This window comes from Suncus etruscus, chromosome 15 (genome assembly GCF_024139225.1).
Source record: "Suncus etruscus isolate mSunEtr1 chromosome 15, mSunEtr1.pri.cur, whole genome shotgun sequence".
Lineage (NCBI taxonomy): Eukaryota > Metazoa > Chordata > Mammalia > Eulipotyphla > Soricidae > Suncus > Suncus etruscus.
Genome location: NC_064862.1, coordinates 9769536 through 9783319, shown reverse-complemented (window position 1 = coordinate 9783319; position 13784 = coordinate 9769536).

Sequence of the window (13784 nt, the reverse complement as noted above, 5' to 3'; positions counted from 1 at the left end):
CCCATGTACATTAGAGAAGAATGTGTATCCAAACTTCTGGGGGTGGAGTGTCCTGTATATATCTACTAGGCCTCTTTATTCCATTTCTCTCCTTAGGTCTAGTATATTCTTGTTGGGTTTCAGTCTGGTTGACCTGTCAAATGCTGACAATGCCGTGTTGTGGTCTCCCACATTATTGTGTTGTTAAATATTTTGCTGGCCCCTCATTCGGTGCATATATGTTTAGGGGAGTGATTTCTTCCTTCTGTATGTATCCCTTGAGTAATAGAAAATGTCCATCTTTATCCCTTATAACTTTCCTAAGTATAAAGTTTGCATCATCTGAGATTAGTAAGGCTACTGTAGCTGTATTATGGGTGTTGTTTGCTTGGATAATTTTTCTCCAGCCTTTTATTTTGAGTCTATGTTTGTTCTGACTATTCAGGTGCATTTCTTGTAGGCAGCAGAAGGTTGGATTGAGTATTTTGATCCATTTAGCCACTCTGTGTTTCTCTAACTGGTGCATTTTGTCCATTGACATTGAGAGAAAGAATTGTCCTGGGAGTTGGTGCCATCTTTATATCAAAGTTTGGTGTGTTGGTCCATCTTGTCTTAAAGTAGGCCATTCAGTTTTTCTTTTAAGAATGGTTTTGAGTCTGTAAAGTTTCTGAGCTGTTGTTTCTCTGTGAAACCATGTATTGGTCCTTCATACCTGAAAGTGAGTTTTACTGGGTGCAGTATTCTAGGTGAATCATTTATTTCATTGAGTTTTGTCACTATGTCCCACCTCTGCCTTCTGGCCTTGAGTGTTTCCATTGATAGGTCTGCAGTAAATCTCAAGGATGTTCCCTTGAATGTAATTTCTCTTTTCGATCTTGTTGCTTTCAGAATTCTGTCTTTATCTGTGGAATTTGTTATTGTGACTAGGATGTGTCTTGGGGTGTTTTTTCTGGGGTCTCTTTTAGTTAGTACTCTTCAGGCATGCAGGATTTGATCGCATGTATTCATTAGCTCTGGTAGTTTCTCTTTAATGATGTTCTTGACCATTGATTCTTCCTGAATCTCTGAGTTCCAGCAGAGTTCAGCGGCTTCCCCTCACTGGGCGTGTAAGTTCAGCTCCAAGGAAGGCTCCAGGGAAGGTGAACTGTCTGCAGATGAGCCACACACAGGATGAAATCAGGCCAAATATGGAGTACAGCACAGAAGACAGGCAGATAGGGGTGCTGGCATCTGAGTTCCAGCAGAGTTCAGGGGCTTCCCCTTTCTGGGCATGTAAGTTCAGCTCCAGGGAAGGCTCCAGGGAAGGCAAACTGTCCACAGATGAGCCACACACAGGATGAAATCAGGCCGAATATGGAGCACAGCACAGAAGACAGGCTGATAGGGGTGCTGGCACCTGAGTTCCAGCAGAGTTCAGCGGCTTCCCTTTCTGGGCGTGTAAGTTCAGCTCCAGGGAATGCTCCAGGGAAGGTGAGCCATCTGCAGATGAGCCACACACAGGATGAAATCAGGCCGAAAATGGAGCACAGCATAGAAGACAGGCAGATAAGGGCGCTGGCATCTGAGTTCCAGCAGATTTCAGCCTGCAGCACAGTTCTTAGTGTGATTTTTTTCTTCTTCTTATTTCAATGGCTTTCTTTCCTTAGAAAGAGTGCATGGCCACATAGAAAAGTGGAGCGTGCTCTGCTGGAACCTCTTTTTGGCCCACTCCCAAGAGGTTCAAGTGACAGGACAGGAGACAGACACACACAGGCAACACTCACAGGTTCTCAGGGTCGGGCCCCCCTGGGCAGGTGTAGTTTCGTAGATTTTTCCAGCCTTACCATAAGCAATATTTTTGAGGAGAAGAAGATTAATATATATATGTAATTAACTCTCACCTGTTTTTCTTTTAAGATTGTTTTTGGGCTGTTGAGATAGCCTAGGGTAGGGCATTTGTCTTGCATGCAGCCAATTTAAGGTTGACAATGGTTTGATCCTCGTCATCCCATATGGTTCCCCTAGCCTGCCAGGAGCAAATGCAGAGTGCTGCCAAGAGTGAGCCAAAAAGCAAAACCAAAAACCAAAAACAAAACAAAACAATAGATTGTTTTTGTCTTATTGTTGAAAATATTTTAATAACTAGGAATACAGGTAAAATGGTAGAACATATAAATGTGTCAGACCTTGAGCTCAATTTTTTTGTATTTCCAAACTGATGAAGATAATATTTTATTGGAAAATTGACTTTTCAAGTTATTTACTTTATATTACTATTAATATTTTGTAATACATGAATATTAAATATATTTCCATTTGTTTTCCTTGGTAAATTTTTTTCAACACTGTTCTGTATTTTTCATTTGTAGTAAATTTAACTTTTTTGTCGAATTTATGACTGGATGTTTTACTGTTTTTAATAAAGTTTTAGATATAATTGATTTCTAAATTTATTTTTCTTAGAGTGCTATTATTCTATAGAAATAGAACTTTACTTTTTATTCTGCAGTATTGCCACATTTTTATTGCTTTTAATTTTATTTTCTTGCACCTTGCTCTGCATGTTACTAATAATACATAATAAAAAGGTATATCTGTGCTTTAATCTCAATGCTAAGTTAAGCTTTTGAAGTTAAGTATGATATTAACTACTGTCTACTTTGAGTATGCATTTAGTCAAAAGGATTTTGTCATGCATTTTTGCATCTAGTATGATTGTTTTATTTTTACAATTGAAGACAAGAAGCTGAATACCATTAATATCTCTATGATTTATTAACCTTTTAAAGTCTAAGTACATTTGGATAACTCTTTGTTAGATAAAATAAGAATTTATTATATTTTTATTATATAATAAACTGTATTGTATATATTGTATTTTATTAATATAATATTTAATATATATTTAATCCTACCATCTTGATGATTTATTTAATTATTATCAGTACTTGATAATTAGGAGAAAATCATTAAAAACATATATCTGAAATTCCTGGTATAATCCAATGCTTTATATTTGATAAGAATTTTAAACTCATCTTTTTGTTTTTCAGCTATTATCAAATACTGTTTATCAGCTTTTTATTCTCAAAATGTCTCTGATTAACACAAAAATATTTTGTATTTACTGATACTCTATATGCTCTAGAAGACTGACAATGTTGGCACATTTAGTGAACCTTTTCAAATTTAGCAGCTTCGTGCATGTGGTAAAAAACTTTGAAAACATATTTTTGAAATAAAATGTGATTCTATATCAGAAACAACTACAGAAGATAAGTGTAATATATATATATATATATACATGTAAAGTTTATTATTCATTGAATCACCATTAATTACAAAGTAATTCACAATTGAATTACATTTTAGGCATTATATGGTGTTCCAACATCCATTGATAAAAAGTTATTAGAAAGATCTGTGGGGTCACTCCTAACACTTGCTCTGTGGCTGTAATGGAATCTTCACCTTGTGGTTTTCAGTAGTTTATGTAGTTGTAGGTAAATAAAAGCCAAACTGCTAAAATATTTGCGTGGAGATTGTAATGATCCATAGTCTCCTTCTCCTGACAATTTTTTACTTTTTTATTATTTTTTAAAATATCTTTATTTAAGCACCATGACTAAAACCGTATTTGTAGTTGGGTTTTTGTTATAAAAAAGAACACTCATTTTTATTAAATGTTCATAAAGACCTATGCAAAAAGGTTTACAATGTCCATTTTCTTTTTCTTTTTTTTTGGGAGGGGCACACCCGTTTGATGCTCAGGGGTTACTCCTGGCTAAGCGCTCAGAAATCGCTTCTGGCTTGGGGGACCATATGGGACACTGGGGGATCGAACCGTGGTCCTTCCTTGGCTAGCGCTTGCAAGGCAGACACCTTACCTCTAGCGCCACCTCTCCGGTCCCCATATTTTTTTCTTTGGTTATAATGTCCATTTCCAAATAGTAATGGAACTTGAAATAATTACTACTAAAATATTAGAGAGGTGGAGGATACTAGAAACAAAAAAAACAAGTTTAAAAGATTTGTATTTACTTAAAAAATAACAACATTTAGGAACCTTAAATTTTGACATTTAATACTAGGCTTCAGACTTGTTGAAACAAAACTAATTAATTTTTACTTTATCCATATTTTCATATACCTTAGAATTCATAGGAGACCATCATCAGGAGTTTACTATAATGCATAAGAACTTATATTGCTTTTTTATTTTATTTATTTTATGTATAAACTTACAATGTGTTCTTATCAGAAAAAATGTAGAGGCTTGAAATAATTTTGATGTGTGTATCTATATTTTCATTGCAACGTCTTCCTTCAATGTCATTTCCACAGCAGGCAATGTCACTGGCACTGCACTTGCCCTATATAAAAAGTAAAACAAGCTTTCTCTTTTTTATTGTAACAAATCATACAGTAAGCTTTATCACACCAACTTAGCTATAAATATAATGGTTATTATAAAATTATGTAATCCTTCATAGCAGAAAATGAGGTCAAACAAATTTTCCAAAAATAAATACTGATTTTAAAATAGCATGCTTATAATGTTACTATAAACATCCATCCAAGGGTTGCATTATAAAATTTGCATATATCACCATAAATACATCATTTTCTATAATAATGTCAAGAGAAAAACCGTTTTAAGGTTTTGAGGAGTGAAACAACAATCTTTTACTGGCCTCTCCCAAATTCAAATACTTATCATTTTCATATTTTTATGTAAAATATGTGTGTATATACAAAATTTAATAGATTATACATTTAATATATTAGTGCACATGTAGATTATATATAGTATAATTTGACTAATTTGCTTCTTTGATATTCCATTCATCTCTGTAACTAAATTATCTGAATTTATAATGAGCAATTACCAAGATCCTTGAAAAAATGCAGGTTTTCTGAGTATTTTTCTTGTATAGGCTAATATGATGCATTCCCCCAAAGAATAGGCTTTATAACATATTTAGGAATGAAGTATTTTCTAACATAAATATAAATATTTAGAAAACTACAGTTAGAGTAAACATAAAGTTTATTCCTTAGGATGTACCTCATTTGCCAATGACAGTTATTAATTTTTTAAATTTGAGTTCAAATCATATATTACTAAAATGTCATGCTATCTAGTGCTGTAAATATAAACACTGAAAACCTTCAGCATTAATTAAAATTTGCACTGGACTTAGGCTGAAAGTATTAATTCCAAATTCTTTTTTATGATGGTGTAGCAAGGTAACTTGATTATGTAAGATACTGTAACACATAAGAAAAAGAGGACAATACACAGATTTTTAAGATATTAAGATATCACAGTAGGTTCTGGAATGGAACATGGTATCTACCCTTTATTCAATCATTCATGTGGGGAATATCTGGAATAAAATATCATATATGAAAATCTATTAATAAACAAAATAACACATTTTATTATATACTATGAATTTTTGTTATTGAAAACTAGATATGCTTTCATTTACAGTAAGCAAGATTAAGATTTCTGAAAGAAAATAGTAATCATTCTTTTTCTTCTTTTTGTGGAGAAATAAACTACATTCAAGTTTTGATTCTTGAAATCTCCAGCATCTTTTAGTGTACAATCTGAGAACATAAAACTTCTGTTCTTGAACATAAGACCAAAAATACATTAACACCAAGGATAAGACATTTTTAAATAGCACACATCATCCATATTTTATGCTAGTATTCAGCTTAAAATTCCCCAGTTGGTACTAAGCTACAAACTGATATACTATGCCTTTGAAGAAGGGCAAGGGAGTGACAATTAATATGTATATTGGCTAAAGTTCAAGCAACAACTCACTTACTTTACACGACAAATTTCTTTGTTAGATAAGTAGATGACAAATCTTAGCAGGAAAAGATCCCATTAGGGTATATTAGGAGAATGTATCCCACAACTTAATATTAGCAAGTTATAAATTAAATTTGCTAGATAAAATCCTATGTGAAACAAAATAAGAAAAGGACTGTTATTAAATAAGTCAACAATTTACTTTTTTACATATTGAATGAAGAAATGTCATATCCCTCACTTTTATCCAAAGTTCATATCTCGAGGAAACTTTACTACTGTCTATTAGAGCATTTTAAGTTAAATTATATAAGCATGTATCTTTTAAAATAAATGTGCCCATGTCCAGAAAGTCTGTCATCCCCTTTATTTTCTCTGCATATTTCCTCAATATGGTTTCCTAATATCTCTGCTTAATAATTATGACACTTTATTTGCCTACTTTAAGTTCCTATGACCACATGTTGACATTACTTTTTCCCTTTCTCCCACCTATCTACTTAACCTCCCTTTCATTTTTTTCCTTCCTTCCTTCCTTCCTTCCTTCCTTCCTTCCTTCCTTCCTTCCTTCCTTCCTTCCTTCCTTCCTTCCTTCCTTCCTTCCTTCTTCCTCTTTTCTCTCCCTCCCTTCGTCCCTCCCTCCCTCTCTCTCTTTTCTCTTCCTTCCTTCCTTCCTTCCTTCCTTCCTTCCTTCCTTCCTTCCTTCCTTCCTTCCTTCCTTCCTCTTTTCTCTCCCTCCCTTCGTCCCTCCCTCCCTCTCTCTCTTTTCTCTTCCTTCCTTCCTTCCTTCCTTCCTTCCTTCCTTCCTTCCTTCCTTCCTTCCTTCCTTCCTTCCTTCCTTTCTTTCTTTCTTTCTTTTATTTTTCTTTCTTTCTTTCTTTCTCTTCTTTCTTTCTTTCTTCCTTCTTCCTTCCTTTCCTTTCCTTCCTTTCTTTTCTTCCTTCCTTTCTTCCTTTCTTCCTTTCCTTCCTTCCTTCCTTCCTTCTTCCTTCCTTTCCTTCCTTTTCTTCTTTCTTCTTCTTCTTTTCTTTCTTCTCTTTCTTTCTTTCTTTCTTCTTTCTTTCTTTCTTTCTTTCTTTCTTTATTCTTTCTTTCTTTCTTTCTTTCTTTCTTTCTTTCTTTCTCTTTCTTTCTTCTTCCTCCTTCCTTCCTTCCTTCCTTCCTGTCCTTCCTTCCTTCCTTCCTTCCTTCCTTCCTTCCTTCCTTCCTTCCTTTCTTTCTTTCTTTCTTTCTTTCTTTCTTTCTTTCTTTCTTTCTTTCTTTCTTTCTTTCTTTCTTTCTTCTCTCTCTTTTCTTTTTCTATGTCCTTTCTTATCTTATTTAGTTGAATAAAATCAATGTTTAGTTGTTTTTTATTAATAAAATCATTAAGTTGAAACTTAGAAAAATAAGGGGATTTTAAGAAGGAAATCCTAGAAGAATAATCTTTGAAAAGCTCAAACAAAAAAGAAGATACTTCTAGGATAAATAGAGTTTGTAACAAAGTCTATTATTTCCAGAAAGAAAGAAAAAAAAACAATAACAATGAAAAGAACAGTGGAGCTTTTCTCCATTGGGACTTTAAAGCAACTTATATTACATACCAGATGAGTAGTTCTTCTCTTTCCTTCATCGTATCGGTTTCTATTATTTTTGTTGTTTAATTAGGCCACATCCCATGGGACTCAGAGGTTATTCCTGGCTTTGTGCTCAGAAATCACTCTGGCAGGCTCGGGGAGTATATAGGGATGCCGGGGTATTGTATCTGGGTTCATGAGGCTGCAAGCAAAATAAATGCCCTACAGCTGTGCTATCAATCAGGTCCCAGTATGTATTTTTGTTTTTGGACCACACCCTGAGGTGCTTAGGAGTTACTCTTGGCTCTGTGCTCAGAAATTGCTCCTAGCAGGCTTAAGGGACCATATGGGATGGTGGGGATCAAACCTGAATTGGGCCAAGTCTCTGTGTGCAAGGCAAATGCCCTACTGCTGCGTTATCACTCTAGTCTTCTATCTGTTCCTATTTTTAAGTGTTATTCATTTTATTCTTCAATTTCTATCAACATTATTATACTGTTATCCTAAGTACACATAGTTTGAAATATCTGTGACTAAATAATTGTTTAATTTTGCAATAAAATTAGAAATGCATATGTTTACACTAAACCTATGTTAGCTACTATGATATAAATATCAACGAATGAGTTTGTTATCTATAAAAGAAGCTTCAATCATATTTGCTTATAATTCTACTTAAGAATAGAATTGGACAGGGTTTGTTTTCCTAAAAATAGAGATTATATTTGCTTATAATTCTACTTTAGAATTGAATTGGACAGGCTTTTTTTTCCTAAAAATAAAGAAATCTTTTTATTTTCAGAAAATAAATCCAAAAAATCTAATACTTTCATGTACAGAAAATGTGTTATAATATTTAAAGTTATTAACATCTACTCTTTATTTTTTGATATGTCAAATCTTTATTTAAGTACTATGATTATTAGCATTATTGTAGTTGGGTTTTAGTCATAAACAGAATACCTCCTTCACTAGTGCAACATTACCACCACCAATGCCTCCCTTTCCCTCCCCAGCCTGTATTGCATCAGGCATTCTACTTCTCTTATTCTTTAACATTGTCATACTAGTTGTTATTGTAGTTATTTCTCTAACAGCATTCATTATTCTTTGTGGTGAGCTTTGAATTGTGAGCCGGTTCTTCTGGCTCTTCTAGCCCTTAACTTATTTTTTCTGGGCCTTATTACAATAATGTCTTTAATTTTTCTTAAAACCCATAGATGAGTGAGACTATTCTGTGTCTCTCTCTCTCCTTCTGACTTATTTCTCTCAGCAAAATAGATTCCATGTACATCCACATATAGAAAAATTTCATGACTTCATCACTTCTGATGGCTGCATAATATTCCATTGTGTATATGTATCACAGTTTCTTTGGTTATTCATCTGCTGAAGGGCATCTTCGTTGTTTCCAGAGTCTGGCTATTGTAAATAGAGCTGCAATGAATGTAGGTGTGAGGAAGAAATTTTTAAATTTTATTTTTGTGTTCCTAGGGTATATCCTTAGGGATGGTATAGCTGGATCATCTAGTATTTAATCTGTAGACAGCACTGACATCTTTTTTGGTTATACTATGTAGAATTGAATGTGTAATAAATTGTGTACAACTTGAGTGTATTCTATAGTGAAATGTAACACAGATTTCAAAATTTTAACCTAAAAATGATATTTGTTTGTGTGTTAGTTAGTGTATACAATACAAATATATAATTTGAAAGAAACCTCATAAAAATTATAGATTAATAACTAATTTAACTAATTTGATAATTAATAATAACAAATATTGAGAGCCATATTCTAAGTCAAATCAAAAGTGTTGATGGTTATGTGGAAATGTAGTCTAGCATGACTTAGTGAACTCTTAAATAAGAAAGGAAGTAGAGAATGAAAATAAACAAAAGACAATTTGGCAAGCTGGCATTCCCATTGTTTTAGTGAAGAAAAAGAGCTCTTTCTAATTCTGTAATAAAGAAATAAAGCTGGCAAAGAGTCATTATAAAGTTTAAAGACCTTGTTAGAATTATATTAAAAAGAATGAGCCATAGTGATTTTAGAGAGCTAATTTAAAACAAATGTACACTCTGAATTCCCTTAAGATATCATTTTCAGAAAAATGTGGAAAGCAAAGTCTCTCAAGTTATCTGTTGATACTATATTCTATAGCAATGGCCAGAAGTCTAAATGAGGGAAAAAGTGGCTTAGTGGATAGCAAAGTCACCTATATCTCCACTGGCATTTTATCTTTTTTTCTTATTTGAAAAATATATATGTACTAATAATTAAAATACACAAAAAATTTATTTGAAGGGGGGCATACTCAGCAGCACTTAGCGGTTACTCCTGGCTCTGTGCTTAGAAATCACACCTGGCAGCCTTGTGGGACCATATGAGATGCTGAGGATCAAACCCTGGCTGGCCCTATGCAAGGCAAATGCCTTATCTGCTGTGCTATCACTCTGCCCCCAAAATCACTTTTTTTAAAAATATTTTTAATTTTTAATTATGAGAACAAAGATGCAAGGAAAGAGGACAAGGTAAAGTTACAGTGGAAGGACAATCACCCATAACATAATTCTCAGAAGAAGTCCCCTTGCTGTTATCTTAACTTTGAACTTTCAGCCAAAGAACATTAAGATAAATAAAACAGAATCCATGTACAATTACTTTGACCCTCAAGTCCCAGATTGTAACAAATTATATTTCTTAAACAGCACACAAGGCAATCTAAAGCCATAAAACTTACATAATTCCTTAAACATTAGAGGCATAGTATTTTTTACATTTCCATGTACATGCATATTAGCTTAAGTTAACCTCAAATTTTAAGTGAGTTTTTTTTTTAAGGATTAGAGTCAAAGGAGCACAGTAAAAACGGTGTTAGAGTGGCAATTGTTGTTTGCATAGGCCCATCAAAATATGAGGGTAATGGAAAGGAATAACCTTGGCCTAAATACAAAGAGACCCGACCCCTGAAGTTTCCTGGCATAAGACCAACTCTAGGCTCCAGGCAAGCTAGATCATCCAATCCAAGACATTGTCTGTAGTGCCAACACACTTTTATTTTTCACACAGTCTCTGTTGTTGGTATCAAGTTTCTGTATCACTTTTTAAGGAACAGATCAACTTATTGATTTGAGTACCAGCTTATTGCTGATTTATTTTTAATTAGTGCTCTTAAATTTCCTGAACTTTTTTTCTAAATCTTGATGATTATTTCTTACTGGATAAGAAAAATTTTCAAGGCATGATTAAAGGTCTGTGGAGAAGAAACACTGGGCTGGAGGTAACAGAGGGCTAGAGGGAGCTGTGACACTGCAATTGATAGTGGTGTATGCATCAATACTGGGAATAAGAATGCTTTATAGCACTATTACCTAACTGTAATGATATAAAATTCAAATTAGATAAATATCTAATGTGTAGATATTAGGCAAAATAAATTGGCCTTATTATCGTTTACAAATTAGATTTTTCAACAAAAGGAAATTCAATAAGTACCTTATTTGATGGCATTTATGACTAAGATTAACTAATCCACCCAAGACACTATCCCCTAGAATATCAACAGCATGCAGCCTGGGAACATAGAACCTGCATCTCCGTCTTGAGGGCGTAGGCACTTACTGCTTCTTCATTTCACGATGCTCCCCTACTTTGGAAAAGTCTGCATAACTTCCTACACACATTCCTCATGACTCTTTCTTATTTTCTTTCTCCACTTCCTCAATACCTACAAATAAAACCTGTTTTACTTTAAAAAATAAACAAACGAGCAAAACAAAGACCCTTTTGCTAATGTTAATAGCTATCAAAATGGGAAAAAGTGTGGAAAAATAAGGATATAAGAGTGATACCACAGTGCACAACACTGCCACTCTGAGATAGACCCGGTTTAATCCCAAGCATCCATATGATCCCCGGAGTCTGCCAGGAGCTATTTTTGAGTGCAGAGACATGGAATAACCCTTGAGCATATCAGAGTGTGCTCCCCACAAAAAAGGAAAAAAATGAAGGATATGAGAGTGCAGGTGTTAACCAGAAAGTAAGGTTTGGGGGGTTCCAAAAAGCTTTACCTTAGAGTGACATTACAGACGATGAACTTAAGCTGATCAGCAAATATATGCAGCTGTGGCTGGTTTGTTCAGTGTTTTTTAAATGATAATCTGGAAGTGAAGTGATTGTGCAAAGTATAGGAATTTGAAAGAAAATTAGCTTTATAAATCAGCAAATTGAGAACAGAGCACTTGGGAACTACACATATGTTTGAAATGTTTGTTACTCTAAAGTTGGCAAGTAATTAAAGTAACAAAGGAAAATGTTATTGATAATTACCAACAATAAATAATTCTCTATAATTTTCTCAGGTGGGTATAGTATTTTTTAATTATGATAAATGCCCAGCATGTGCTTTCTGTATCTTAGTTTTGCTATGACCCTGATTATCCAGAAGGAACGTTTCATTGTAAGCCCTTACAGTGGCATATGAAAGAAGCTGACAATTTTCAGATTTATGAGAGACTTAATCAACAAATTTTCCTCAATAACCAAAGTATTATACAAATAAATGTACATCTACAGAATTAATAAAGGAACAATGTTATTACATGGAATAACTGGGCATTTTTATGAGACTGAGAAAAGATTCAACTCTAAAGGTTACCACATAGAGACCATGTAAAGATTCCCTTTATTATTAAGAAATAATCTAACCTAGGACAGACCATGGTTCGATCCTCCAGTGTCCAAAATGGTACTCCAAACCAGAAGTGATTTCTGAGTACATAGCCAGGAGTGACCACTTAGCATCACCAGGTGTGACCCCAAAACCAAAAAAAGTCTATAAATAATCTTCATGGTGCCAGTATACACTGTACTTTGGCAAAAGGTATGTTTACATGGCCTACATATATGGTAAAAGAGTAATAAACATAAACTGATTATTTATGGGAATGTTCTTCTATAAGAACAATTTTGGAAATAGGAAGAGAAAAACAGTGAAATGTACAAATGTAGAAGCAATTCTCTGCACTCTTTTTTGATTTATTTTGTACATAATCTATTATCTATCTATCTATCATCTATCTATCTCTCTATCTATATCTATCATCTACCTATCTATGTATCATCTATCTCTCTATCTATATCATCTACCTACCTACCTACCTACCTACCTATCTATCTATTTATCTATCTATCATCTATCTATCTATCTATCTATCTATCTATCTATCTATCTATCTATCAATCATCTATCTATCTATCTATCTATCTATCATCTATCTATCTATCTATCTATCAATCATCTTTTATGTGTAAGGTAAAAGCATCTACAGAATTTAATAAACCTTCTAAGGGGCTTCAAGTTACCAGTCACAGGCTCTCCCCTTCCTTTATTCTTCTCAGCTTTTATGCTGAAGAATTTAGCTTTCAGGACATGTTGTTTCTGGAACTATTCCCATCCCCAGACGTTTGTAGTATCCCCTTCTGACTTCACCAGTAATTGGAGACCACTCCAGTTTGGTATCATTAACCCTTGTCTGCTCTCTGACCAGAGTCTACAGTTTGCCAAGATGGATAGTTAGACAGTAGCTTTGATTTCTTTTCCTTAAATGTAGTCTTTTATCTACTTTTCCAAAGCCTGGATAATATTTGTCAAAGCAGATCCTATAAGAATGCAAACCATAAGCATTACCCAATCATCAGCAACAGGTTTTTATGGGCTCTTGAGGCCACTAAGTTTTCATATTTTCCTTCTTCAGGATGACATAAAAAATATCAATGGGAATTTCAAATTAAAGTCTTATCTATCATATCTAGAAACTACCATTAAAATACATTGATACTAATAAGTACCATGCATAAACTGTTATGATTATTTTATTGTGTTTCATTATTATTATTATCATCATCATCATCGTCATCATCATCATCATCATCATCTTGCAACGATGCAATTATCCAGTTAGACTTGCTCTTGGCTCTGTGCTCAGAGATCACTCCTAGATAATTAGGGAGTAAGAGATGTCAGGAATTGTACTTTGTTGGACACATGCAAGTCAATGAACTCAATTGCTGTATTATCACTCTGACATATTTATTTGAGCTTTTGTGTTATTGTTGTTTTTTGGGCCACAATCAGTGATGCTCAGGGGTTACTCCTGGCTCTGTGCTCAGAAATCGCTCCTGGGCTTGGAGGTGCAGCATGTGCAACAAAAATGAGAAATAGTAGAGTAAATGGAAATTATATAAAGTCCAAGAAGGACAGAATTCAGAAATTTCATAAGGTTTCACTTATAAACTGTGATCCTAATGATACAGTGTTTTAATTTAATGCCCTTAAAATTTGTCAGATTTTAAATTTTGGTTATTCTATTTGAGAATAAATTATGCTTTTATTTTAAATACTGTTTTTTATAATTCCTATGACATTTTGATGGAA